This window comes from Microtus oregoni, unplaced genomic scaffold (genome assembly GCF_018167655.1).
Source record: "Microtus oregoni isolate MIOR12 unplaced genomic scaffold, Mior012 000015F_ref0000493, whole genome shotgun sequence".
In the NCBI taxonomy this organism is placed as follows: Eukaryota; Metazoa; Chordata; class Mammalia; order Rodentia; family Cricetidae; genus Microtus; species Microtus oregoni.
Genome location: NW_024543074.1, coordinates 28,271,599 through 28,284,451, shown reverse-complemented (window position 1 = coordinate 28,284,451; position 12,853 = coordinate 28,271,599). Strand labels below are relative to the sequence as shown.

The 12,853-nt window shown below is 45.3% G+C and overlaps 1 long non-coding RNA gene across 2 annotated transcripts in view; it reads left to right on the top strand.

The window, feature by feature from the left end:
* Positions 1–11,522, top strand: part of LOC121456510 — a 31,068-nt gene extending 19,546 nt beyond the window's left edge. Inside the window, exon 4 of one of the 2 annotated variants that reach the window (XR_005975643.1) lies at positions 10,776–11,522. This is a non-coding gene — a long non-coding RNA (uncharacterized LOC121456510). Of the gene's footprint in view, positions 1–4,436; positions 4,483–10,775 lie in introns of those variants that run through there. The other variant, XR_005975644.1, reaches the window with a different exon arrangement.
* The last annotated feature ends 1,331 nt before the right edge of the window (positions 11,523–12,853 follow it).

Here is a 12,853-nt window from a genome sequence, read left to right as displayed (position 1 = left end):
TCTCGGTTCCATCTTGACTTAAGGTTAGAGAGTTCAAACCTATTCTTGATCCTTAAGGTCAGATAACTGGATATTTGATCTAAGGTGTGGTTGCTAGGTGCCTTGATCCTCAAGGCCCAGATAACAGGATGTTTGATTTAGGGTGTGGTCATTAGCCGTTCTGAGGGTTAAGAAATTAGCTAACACTTGTTTGTTCCTTGTGTCACGGTAGGAAGGTCTTTTGCCCTCCCCTTCGGCTTAGGGTATATTCGAGCTATGAGAAATAAATTTGGGCAGATAACTATTCAGTGGACGCCCTCCCAACTCTGTCTTCTGTCTCTTGTCTATTTCTTTCCTCAATCCTTACTTCACCTTTCAGGACGAACTCCACCTCCACATTTGAACAGGTCGGCTGGTTTCCGACAGTGTCCTGAGTCCAGTTGCGGATAGTTCTCCCTTGGGATCATGGGTGTTCTTCTGCTGATGCAGCCCTCTCCTGAGACGGTCTCAGTCTTTCGGAGAGGACTTAATATTGAACGATGTAGAAGATTTCTTCCCTTTTCCTTCACCCTCAACTCTGTATGATGGGAATGTTAGGGTGGAGAAGAGGGCATGGAAAAGGAAGGACCAGCAAGGAGAGCACTGTGTGCCTTTGGAGGGTTGTTTTTATTTGGTGGGTTGTTTTAAATTATTTTATTCATTTGTTTAGCCTGGTGCTCATGTGGCACTCCTGACAGTGGGAGTGGGGGTGGTCTCTGACTCTTTTGCCTGCTTTTGGGACACTTGTCCTCCCACTGGGTTAACTCACCTAGCCTTAATTCGAGAGAAGGTGCCTAGTCTTATTGCAGCTTGATATGCCACGTGTCGTAGACTATCACTTTAACTAGGCAAAGCTGTGTTCTATTACTTTAAGTGTAAAGGTGTGTTGCTTTTGTTTATGCCTCATTTGTTTAATTATATAAAACATCCAATTGCTCTAATAAAAAGCTGAACAGCAAATAAGTAGGCAGAAGAGGGATAGGCAGGGTGCTAGGCAGAGAGAATAAATAGGAGAAATCTAGGCTCCAAAGAAGAGAGAAGAGGAAGAACGAGAAAAGAAAGAGAGAACGAGGGACATGCCGGACACGCCAGACACACCTGGGTCAAGAAGCTAGGTAACTGCCAGCCGTCAGACATAGAGAAGCAGTGTAAGATACACAGAAATAAAAAAGGTAATAAGCTCCGAGTAAAAGGTAAAGAGAAACAGGTTAATTTAAGTTAAAAGAGCTAGCTGGAAATGTGCCGAAGCTAGGCCAAACAGGAACAGCTATTGATGAGTTTCTGTGGTATGATTTGGGAGCTGGTTTGTGGCCCAAAAGAAAAAGCCTGGTTCAGACATGTTTGGTTGATATCCCTGGGAGACCTGTCCTTTTCTGAGGGGAAATGGAGGAGGAGTAGTAGATGGGGGAGGGGGACTAGGAGGAGAAGAGGGAGGGGAAACTGCGGTCAGGATGTAATATATGAGAGAGAAATAAATAAAATAGTGAACATGGAAGAAAAAAGAAAGAGAAAGGAAAGAAAAGAAAAAAAAACCCATGCTATACTGTCCCCCCCCCTTTTTTCCCTGTAGCTTTCTTAGAGAGCGTGGTTGGTTCACACTTTTAATTCCAGTACCTGGGAGGCAGAGGCAGGCATATCTCTATGAGTTCAGGGCCAGGCTGGATTGTATAGTAAAACCTTGTCTCAAAGACAAAGGGCTCTGTGTGTGTGTGTGGCCTGACTCGTCTTACAGAAATCTTTGGAGCTCTGTAGTTATATATCTGATTCATTCTTTTTTTTTTTTTTGTTAATCGGTTGGTTGGTTGGTGTGTGTTTGTGTGTATGTGGGGGGCAGAGACAGACACTGGTGACTTCCTTAGCTGCTTTCCACCTTATATGGAACCTAAAGAAAAGTTGAACTAACAGTCAAATGGTTCCTGGGAGCTAGCATGTCCTCATCTGATTTACATTGCTGTGATGGAACACTGACCCAAAGCAACCTGAGGAAGAAAGGAACTTTTTTCTCTTTTGGTTTTCTGTTTCTTTATTTGTTGCTTCTTTACCCTGATCATAGTTGGCACTGAGGGGAGGCAGAGCTGGAACTCAAGCAGGAGCAGAGGCAGAAACCATGGAGGCAAGCTGCTCACTGGGTCGCTTTCTGTGCCTTACTCAGCTCGTTTGTGTAGACCCCAGGTTCACCTGCTTAGGGGCAGCACTGCCTAGAGTGGACTGAGCCCTCCTACATCAAAGTTAGCAATCAAAGAAAATGCCCCAGAGGCAGGTAGATCTCTGTGAGTTTGAGGCTAGCCTGGTCTACAGAGTGAGTCACAGGACAGCCAGGACTACACAGAGAGACCCTGACTCAACAAACTGAAGAAGAAGGAGAAGGAGGAGAAGGAGTGGGGAGGAGGAAAAGAAGGAGAAAGAGAAGAGGAGGAGGAGGAGGAGGAAGAGAAGGAGGAGGAGGAGAAAGAGGAGGAGGAAGAAGCACCACCAGCAGCACTCGGGGTTAGAAGAAAAGGGGAAATATTGGTCACAGTATACAAGACCTTACTTATAAGATGCATAAATCTGCACAGAACATAATAACATATGCCTGAATTTTACTACGAGAATTCAGGTGTTCTCATAAGGAATCAGTATTCATTTTAAAATAAGCATAATATAAACAATACCAGGTATACAAAGAATAAAATGTCTGCTAGATGATATGTAGATGTATTAATTATTTTGGTTATGATACACATAACCATCACACATGCCCTATTAAAATATAACTCTCACTTTCCCATCATGCCTCCACAGAGCAGGGGCAAAGTTTCATTCAGCACCTGGTTTTGCTTTTACCCGGCTAACACAGCTAACATTCTCTCACCTGGGAGCGCAGATGGATGAGTCTCTGAGGGTGATGCGGAGATCCGAGCTCTTCCGTGCATGGAGAAGGAGAGTTCATTGGAGACAGAGGCAAAGGGCAGGCAGACGCACAGTGAGTCTTCCAGGAATTAAGCCCACGATGAAGACGGGAGGAGAGCTGGAGAGGGTGATCGGGAGGACGAGCAAGAGACAGAAGAGATGGAAGACCCCGTAGGAAGCGGTAGAAGACCCCGTAGGAAGCGGTGGAAGACCCCGTAGGAAGCGGTGGAAGACCCCGTAGGAAGCGGTGGAAGACCCCGTAGGAAGCGGTGGAAGACCCCGTAGGAAGCGGTGGAAGACCCCGTAGGAAGCGGTGGAAGACCCCGTAGGAAGCGGTGGAAGACCCCGTAGGAAGCTGTGGAAGACCCCGTAGAAAGTGGTGGAAGACTCTGTAGGAAGCGGTGGAAGACCCCGTAGAAAGTGGTGGAAGACTCTGTAGGAAGCGGTGGAAGACCCTGTAGCACAACAGTTCTCAACCTTCCGATTGCTGGGACCCTTTAATACAGTTCCTCATGTTGTGGTGACCCCCAACCATAAAATAATTTTCACTGATGCTTCTTCTAAATGTAATTTTGCTATTGTTATGGACCATGATGTACATATGATATATAGGGTAGCTGATACCTGTGAAAGGATTGTTCAGCACCAAAGGGGTTGCGACTCGCAGGTTGAGAACCACTGCTGTAGGCGGAGAGAAAATTCTGAGAATGTGTGGAAGAAGAATGGGCTCACAGTGATGAATTCTCATTAGGGAAGCAGGACAAAACATCTTAGCTATTCCCGTAGGTTGTGCCCCCCCCCCCCCCAAAGCGCACAGTAGGTAAACGTGTTGAAGGTGTTAAATTTTTATGAGGTGGAACAGGTAGCAATTAGAAAATAATGTCTTAAAGACTCCAGGAGCAGAGAAACGTGGCCCTAAATAGCAGGGAAGACGCGCCACCTCCCCGTGACAGGGAAGCAAAGGGAATACCCAAGAGTGGCAGTAGATAGGAAATCAGGGAGGAGCCCTTGTAAGCTGTCTGGTGGCGCGCGCGCGCTCCTGTGAAACTGACAGCAGGGAAGTGACACCATGCCCAGCTGCCATTTATATTCTTAAAATGTTTTTAATCAATCATTCCTGTAATCAGAAATGTCCCTCTGGCTGATTTGATCTACAACACCCACATCCCCCACACCGTAGATGCCGTGTCCTGAAAATGCTTTGCTTCGTCTTGTTTATTTCCAGGCCTTCTCCTCAGTGACGGCATAATTGAAGGCAGTTAATATTCTCTCTCTTCCTCCTTACCTCCCTCCCTCCCTCTCTTTCTCCTTACCTCCCTCCCTCTCTCTCTTCCTCCTTACCTCCCTCCCTCTCTCTCTTTCTCCGCCCCCCCATCTCCGTCTCTCTCTCTTTTGGTGCTAGGAACCAAACCCACAGCCTCATTAAAGCTAAACATGCACTCTGCCACTAAACTATACCCAAGTCCTAATATTACTTTATCATGTTAAAAAAAACTTACCTTTTAAACAATCATTTCTTTTTTAAGGTCTGCTTTGCTTCCCATGTTTCCAAAACCAAGGTGGCCTTCAGGGTAAGTTAAATATAGGCCATCTACAACAGCTAAACCAATGATTTTCCAAGATCAAATTCTCTGGTGTCAAATTCTTTCAGTATCTATAACTGAACAAGACAGGGGGTGATGGGGCTTGCCTGTAATCCCCGGGCTTGGGAGGCAGAGGCAGGAAAATCAGGAGTTCAAGGCCAGCCTGGGCATGAGATTGTGTCTGAAAAACAAGCAAATAAAACCATAGAGGTTTTATTTGAACTAAGGTGTGTTCGAACTAAGAAAATCAATGTGTCTGATTTACCCTCCAAATTTCTGCAAAGTTACTATCTCAGGTTTATACTCAGACACTAAAGCTCAAAGAAGGAATTCTTTTTTTTTTTTTTCGAGACAGGGTTTCTCTGTAGCTTTGGAGCCTGTCCTGGAACTAGCTCTTGTAGACCAGGCTGGCCTCGAACTCCCAGAGATCTGCCTGCCTCTGCCTCCAGAGTGCTGGGATTAAAGGTGTGCACCACCACCGCCTGGCTCAAAGAAAGAATTCTGTCAAAAACGCACAACACAAGGGTAGAACAGCTTAGACACTGTCGAGAGTTTGATTCACATCATCCAATCAAATACTGTAATGAAGGTGATGCGTGACTAAAGCCCCTCTTCAGTATACGAGGAGTGGAATAAAAGCTTTACTGTTGGCATTCTGTACTGGGGAACTGAAGCAGCTCAAACATATCTTTGGAAGCTGGTAGCTGCAATGCATTGGACTTTAGGAGAGGAAAAAGACTCATACCTCACCACAAAAACATTTCCTTTGATTAAAACGAAGTTATAAGAGTTGCAATTCAACCGTGTGTCCATTGTTAATTATCATACTAGAATTATGGTATTGACCAGTTAATATTTGTAACCACTTCTGTTCACATTGAAAGTATTAATGGATGGAAAAAAGGTTAGAACTCATCTGAGAGGGATTGGCATGATGATAATGAATCCTTGAATTCAGTGCAACTAAAAAAGCAGATTTGGATTCTGATGCAACTAAAACTGCTGGAGACATCCTGGACCAATTTAAAGAGGCCGTTCCATCTGGATCATCCTGTACTCCTTTACTAGGAGGTATTGCAGTCACAGAAGCATGTGCAATGCTAAGTATCATCTGCTTGCCTATGGTCATCAAGTAAGTTACTTGTGACCTCTCAATGGAAAGTTGGCTCAGAGGTATCCAGTGATGACCTTGAATTCCCAACCCTACCTTCTCAAGTTCTGGGATTAAAGGCATGAATCACCCTGTCCAGAAGAACATTCTTTCTTAAAATAATGTTTTGCTTCCTATTGTTTTCCATCTTTTCTTTTTGAACTTTTAGATTAATGTTAGAATTCTTAGACACATTTTCCATATTTCTTCAGTATTTTCCTCCTCCATTTATAAACCTTTATCTCTGGGTGTTGCAGTTTTAGAGAATTTGGCAGCCAGGTCTTCTAGGGCAACAGTTGGCTCTTCAGCTTTGCCTACCTTCCTGCTCCAACAGTTGTCACCTTTCACTTCCAAGGCCTCTAATTTTTTCATTTAGTAAATTCCAGTTCCTGTGTCATGATTGCATTGTCCACCATTATATTTATTTATTTATTTATTTATTTATTTATTATTTGGATGCATTTTAAAATAAAATAGAATTGTATCACTTTACTCCTTTGCTGAGTGCTGCTGTGGAAGTATACAGCAGGTGACAACTGATATTTAAGTCAACCCACCAGACTTAAAACTCCCTGTTGTGGAGCCCTACTAGACAAAGCCATGGGTCGCTGGCTGTAAATGACCGCTTGCTCCTGTCTGTGATTTCTCTCATGTGTCACTTCATTTCTTCCCTAATAACAGCTATGGGTGTTTTCCCACTGCTTGTGTGTTTATCTCATCTATTGAGCACATATATAACGCTGGGTGGTCAGGAAGATGATTTCTGCTTAAGCTGTATAATTCTGATGAATAGAAATAACACTAGGGTATTTTTCATTATCCAGACTGACATAGGAAAGTAATAGTTTTCTCAGTCACAAAGATAAGTAGTTTGGGACTTTAGAACATATTCAAAAACAAACTGGTTAAGCTGGGTGGTGGTGGCGCACACCTTTAATCCCAGCACTCGGGAGGCAAAGACAGGCGGATCTCTGTGAGTTCGAGGCCAGCCTGGTCTACAAGAGCTAGTAGCAGGACAGGAACCAAAAGCTACAGAGAAACCCTGTCTCAAAAAATCCAAAACAAACAAACAAACAAACAAACAAACTGGTTGCCCCAGGAGACAAATATCTGGTTGCCCATAGAGACAACTACACGAGGTCATTTTCTGAGGTGTTTGTTGCTAACTCAAGGTCGGGCTTGAGGTCACTTTGGTAGACATAAGCCTCATGCAGTAATGGACTTTCTGCACATACTCCTTACCAATCTAATTGTTATTGTTAAGTCTTACATTCCAATGTCATTTTCTGACTGGAACCTTTATCAGCTGTGAGCTATGTGCATGACCAAGCTCTACTCATTGGCCTGTCAATGTGACATCGCTAACCTAAGAGAAACTACATGACTTATCTTGTGCTATGACAAAGGGTCAGGCCCTGAACATGTAGCATGTAATTGTCCAGAGTTTGGCTGTGAGATGAGTGGTATGTAGAGCTATGTAGAGGGCTGCTGTTGAAAGAGCTGGGCAGAGGTGTGAGTGAGTGAGTGAGTGTGTGTATGTGTGTGTGTGTGTGTGTGTGCTGAGTGAGGGATGTAGCTGAATGGGCAGAGAGGGAAGGCTTGAGAGATGAAGAAGTGTGAGAGAGTGAATGAATGTAACAGTCAGTAAGAGTGAGTGTGTGTGTGTGTGCACACGTGTATGTGAGTGTGAGAGAGGGAGCTGAGTGAGAGAGCTGCTGCTATGTAGAGGAGCTGTGACTAGGAACGGTGTACAGTGCTGTGTGGTGGAGAGCTATGTGAATGAGATGCACAGCTGTGCTGTGTGAATGAATGAGATGCACAGCTGTGCTGTGTGAATGAATGAGATGCACAGCTGTGCTGTGTGAATGAGATGCACAGCTGTGCTGTGTGAATGAATGAGATGCACAGCTGTGCTGTGTGCAGATTGGAAACTGTGGGGAGGCAAGGAGGATGCAGGTGCACAGAGAAGAGACGCAGAAGAGAAGGGCGTGTAAGAGAAAGAATGCAGCCTGGTGAAAATAGATGTAGCTGTGTAGAGATGTACGATCGTGTAGGAGAGAGATGGATTTGTGTAAAGAGAGATGTGTAGCTGTATGTAAAGAAGGTAGCTGTGCGGAGACAGATTCTTAGAGAGCCTTTTGTTTGTTTGTTTTTTATTTTTTGAGGCAGGGTTTTGCTGTAGCTTTGGAGCCTGTCCTGGAACTCACTCTTGTAGACCAGACTGGCGTCAAACTCACAGAGATCCTCCTGCCTCTGCCTCCTGAGTGCTGGGATTAAAGGTACCACCACTGCCCAGCCTTAGAGAGCATATTTAAGATAAAGTAAAAGAAGTCAGAAGCCTGGGTTTGCTTATTTACCCCTCAGGTAGAAAAGTCTAGCCTTCACCACATTTGTGGGTTTTTGTTTTGTTTTGTTTTGTTTTTTTGCAGACCCTGGTGCTGACTGGAGGCTGGCCCCTCACTTAGCTGCCATGGGAGTATACAGCACCCCTTCCCTTTCCTCCCTCCAACCCCTCCCCTATCCTCTCTCTCCATCCCTTTTCATGTCCCTCTCTCAAATTAATAGCCTTTTTGGTTTTTACTGTTACTTACATGTATGTGTGTGTATATGTGTTCAGAAATATTTAACTACAACCTTCTGAGTCCGATTTTGTTGTTTGCATGTATTTGATTTCAGGGCTGACCAATTTGTATTGGATAATCAATAAGGGGGGCTCACCCTTGGAAGAGGCTAAGTCTTCCTCTCCCAGCAGTCAGTAATTGCCAGTAATTCTTTGTCTAGGTGCGAGAGGGAGGGGACGTGGGAAATTTTCCCCCTCCACATCCACTCTTATTTTTGATGGTATTAATTATACTTTTTTTTCTTCTGGGTTTCTGGAGAAAGAGAAAGCTCTCCTTCTCATGTCTTGGCTGATGCAATTTTAAATACTGTCTTGTTTTTCACAGCCTAAGTGGGTGGAGGGGGCGATCCTGCCCTCTGGTTTTCATGCCATCTCTGTTTCTACTGGATGCTGGCACTGGGTAGGTTGTGCTGTGAGATACTTGGGGAGTTTGTGTGTCAGGTACAAATGTTCCTTCTTCCCTGTGGGCAGGGCCTCTGTGGCTACTGTGCCCCAGGGCATAGTCCTATTTCTACCGGAGCAGGTAGTCTTCTGTCTTCCCTTCAGCTCCCTGTCAACCTAATCTAGATGCCTTCCAAGAGGCAGCACATGATTGACTCGCTAATAATAGTCTTTTGTGGTTAATTATTTTTTTAAAGATTTTTTTTAAAATTTGTGTCTCTGTGTGTTCCATGTGTTTGGATACTTGCTGGGATCCATAGGCTCCCCTGAAGCAGGAGTTACAGGCAGTTGTGAGCTACCATCTGTCATGGATACCGGGAACCGAATACAGGTCCTCTGCAAGAGCAGCAAACACTCAACCACTGAGCCGTCTCTGCAGTCCCTCTTGTCTTTATAGTTAGAATTTGGTGTCCAGTTTGTCTTGTAACCAGTATTAAGGATTTGTTCCCTCCCAGTCTGTACTCCTGATTAAGCAGACACTTCAAAACAGTCTTGTGGTTATTAAACTATGAATCAAAACAGCAAAAAGGAGTTCCACCAGTGTGTCTTGTTTTACCAGTTTGGTACAAATCAGGTCACACTCCTTTTAACACTGAATCTGTTCAGCCCTCCACTCTCCCTGTTAGGATATGCCTCTTTCTTTCTCCAGGACCCTTCATCCATGCTGCAGGCCCAGTTCTATGACACTTATTTTGAGTCAGACTCTGAGACAGGACCTCACTATGTAGCCCCGACTGTCCTGGAGCTCATATGCACCAGTTTGACTGCAAACTAGCAGAGATCTGTTGGTGATCAAAGGCCTTTGCCACTGTTCTGGGCCAAGTCAAACAATCTTTTTTTTTTTTTAAATATTTATTGATTTATTATGTATACAATGTTCTATCTGTGTGTATGTCGGCAGGCCAGAAGAGGGCACCAGACCTCATTACAGATGGTTGTGAAGCCACCATGTGGTTGCCGGGAATTGAACTCAGGACCTTTGGAAGAGCAGGCAATGCGCTTAACCTCTGAGCCATCTCTCCAGCCCAGTCAAACAATCTTTTAAGTGATTTTGAACAATATTAACCCATGACAGGCTCCTCAGGGCGCCTTATGAGGTTTAATGGAGAGGTACTCGTCCTTATCTAGGGGACAGTGAAGTCTGAAGACTCACTCAGCCAGCAGAGAGTCCTCCTTGGTGTTGCCTTTGTTCTCCTCGATGTTGCTGATGACCCTCAGGCTGCTTGATGGATTTGCCTACCTCCTGCTCAGCAATCCACAGAAGCTAGCGACGTAGGTGCCACACCCTGTTGGATTGTATAAGGTGACAGGCATGTGGCCAGAGGGGCTAACTGGAGCCAAAGAGGGCTTTTCTGGAACTTTGATGGAAATAGAATGCAGTCTTTGTTTCAGCTGTGGCTGCTGTAGACTATAGACTTGTTGAGTCCACTTGACTCTCCCTGCTCAGAACCTACCAGAGCGGACAGAAAATGTGGAAGAAGAGGAGAAGTTGGAGGGAGGCCTATCAGGGGCACAGAGAAAATGCTTAGCATCCTCCCCTGATTCCAGCGGAAACAAGACTGGTACCTTGTCCCTGCTTTAGTGGCAATGGAAGTCTAGGAGCCCCGTGTGGTTTCCCCCTGATATTTTAAAAGGGGGGGGGTAGGGGAAAAGAAATCGGAGAGGGAGGAGGGGGAGAGGGAAGAGGAAGAGAGGGAAGAGGGGGAGAGGGAGGAGGAGGGGGAGAAGGAGGAGGGGGAGGTGACATAATTTGAATCCCTAGATCTGTACTCAGGCCACCCCAACCTTTCAAGTCACAGAAATCAGCACTTGCCTTTTATTTATTTTTTTTAAATATTTATTTATTATGTATACAATATGCTGTCTGTGTGTATGCCTGAAGGCCAGAAGAGGGCACCAGACCCCATTACAGATGGTTGTGAGCCACCATGTGGTTGCTGGGAATTGAACTCAGGACCTTCGGAAGAGCAGGCAATGCTCTTAACCTCTGAGCCATCTCTCCAGCCCCCCTTTTTTTTAAAAATATTTATTTATTATGTATACAATATTCTGTCTGTGTGTATCTCTGCAGGCCAGAAGAGGGCACCAGACCTCGTTACAGATGGTTGTGAGCCACCATGTGGTTGCTGGGAATTGAACTCAGGACCTTTGGAAGGACAAGCAATGCTCTTAACCTCTGAGCCATCTCTCCAGCCCCAGCACTTGCCTTTTAAAAAGCATTCCCTTGGCGGCCACTCTGACCCCTATGAGAAGAGAAAGCACCTGCTTCTTGCTTCATGGGATGGAAGCCAAGGATCCCCAAGGGGTTTCTCTGGATGTTTGAAGGATGATCCTCATCACTGCCACGTGAGATCCCAGATGTTTGAAGGATGATCCTCATCCCTACCACGTGAGATCCCGGATGTTTGAAGGATGATCCTCATCCCTACCACGTGAGATCCCAGATGTTTGAAGGATGATCCTCATCACTACCACGTGAGAGCCCAGATGTTTGAAGGATGATCCTCATCACTACCACGTGAGATCCCGGATGTTTGAAGGATGATCCTCATCCCTACCACGTGAGATCCCGGATGTTTGAAGGATGATCCTCATCACTACCACGTGAGAGCCCAGATGTTTGAAGGATGTTCCTCATCCCTACCACGTGAGATCCCGAATGTTTGAAGGATGATCCTCATCCCTACTACATGGGATCTCAGATGTCTGAAGGATGATCCTCATCACTACCACGTGAGATCCCAGATGTTTGAAGGATGTTCCTCATCACTACCACGTGGGATCCGGATGTCTGAAGGATGATCCTCATCACTACCACGTGGGATCCCGGATGTCTGAAGGATGATCCTCATCCCTACCACGTGGGATCCCGGATGTCCGAAGGATGATTCTCATCACTGCCACGTGGGATCCGGATGTCTGAAGGATGATCCTCATCACTGCCACGTGGGATCCGGATGTCTGAAGGATGATCCTCATCACTGCCACGTGAGATCCCGGATGTCTGAAGGATGATCCTCATCACTGCCACGTGAGATCCTGGATGTTTGAAGGATGATCCTCATCACTACCACGTGGGATCCCGGATGTTTGAAGGATGATCCTCATCACTGCCACGTGAGGATGAAGTGCTGGATACCCACTGAGTCTTCCTGATATCACCCTGGCATCAAATGATTCGTCATAGGTGGCAGGAGTCTGACTCCCCACTAAGCCCTGGCTGATCCGGGGTGACAGGCTGTGGCTGGTTTCTGGTATTTGCTGACACAGGGTGATTACTGTCTAAAAGGTTTTGTTTTTAAGTCTTTATTTGAGAATTTCATACACGTATTTTGATCATATCACCCCCCATACCTCCAATTCCTCCCCAGAATTCCCCCACATTCTCCTCTCAGTTTTCTTTTGAGAACTTACTGAGTCCAGTGTTATCTTTATGTGCATGGGTGCAGGACCATCTATGGGAGTGTGAACGTCCGGCAGAGGTTCTTTGATAAAATTGGCTCTCCCTACCCCCAAAGACTTCAATTGCCAAAGCTCTGATGGGCCAACCTGACTCCATCTTAAGATTAAAAGTCAAAATAAGTTCATTCCCATTTTCTGAAAAATTGACTTTGATCAAGTCTTGACCCATGTCCTAGATTTTTACTTGTTCCACACCCTACATCCTAACCTCCACCCTGATAAACCAAGACGTTCTGCAAAGTTCCTACATAACCAAAAAAAAAAAAAATCCCTTAACTCCTGCATCCCAGCCTTGCAGTTTTGGGGCTAATATAAACCCCACCTTCTCCTGTGTTCAATGCTGTTTTTTTTTTTAACCCTGCTTTAGGGAGATAGCCCTGTCTGACAGAAAATAAAGCTTGCATAATTTGAGCAAAGCATTTGGGTAGTGGTCTTTACTCTTGTTTGTGGGATTAACAGCTCCTCAGCCAAGGGGTGCATTTGTGAGGCCTTTCCTCATCTCTGATGGAATGTTGACTGGACTGACCATGAGAAGGTCTTAAGAAGGCAACCACAGCCATTGTAAGTTCATGAGTACAATGGTTTAGACATGTCCTGAAGACCATGTTTCTCAGCAGTCCCTGTTTCCTCTAGCTCTTTCACTCTCTCCATCCCCTCTCCTGTAGTGTTCCTTGAGCAATGTGGGGA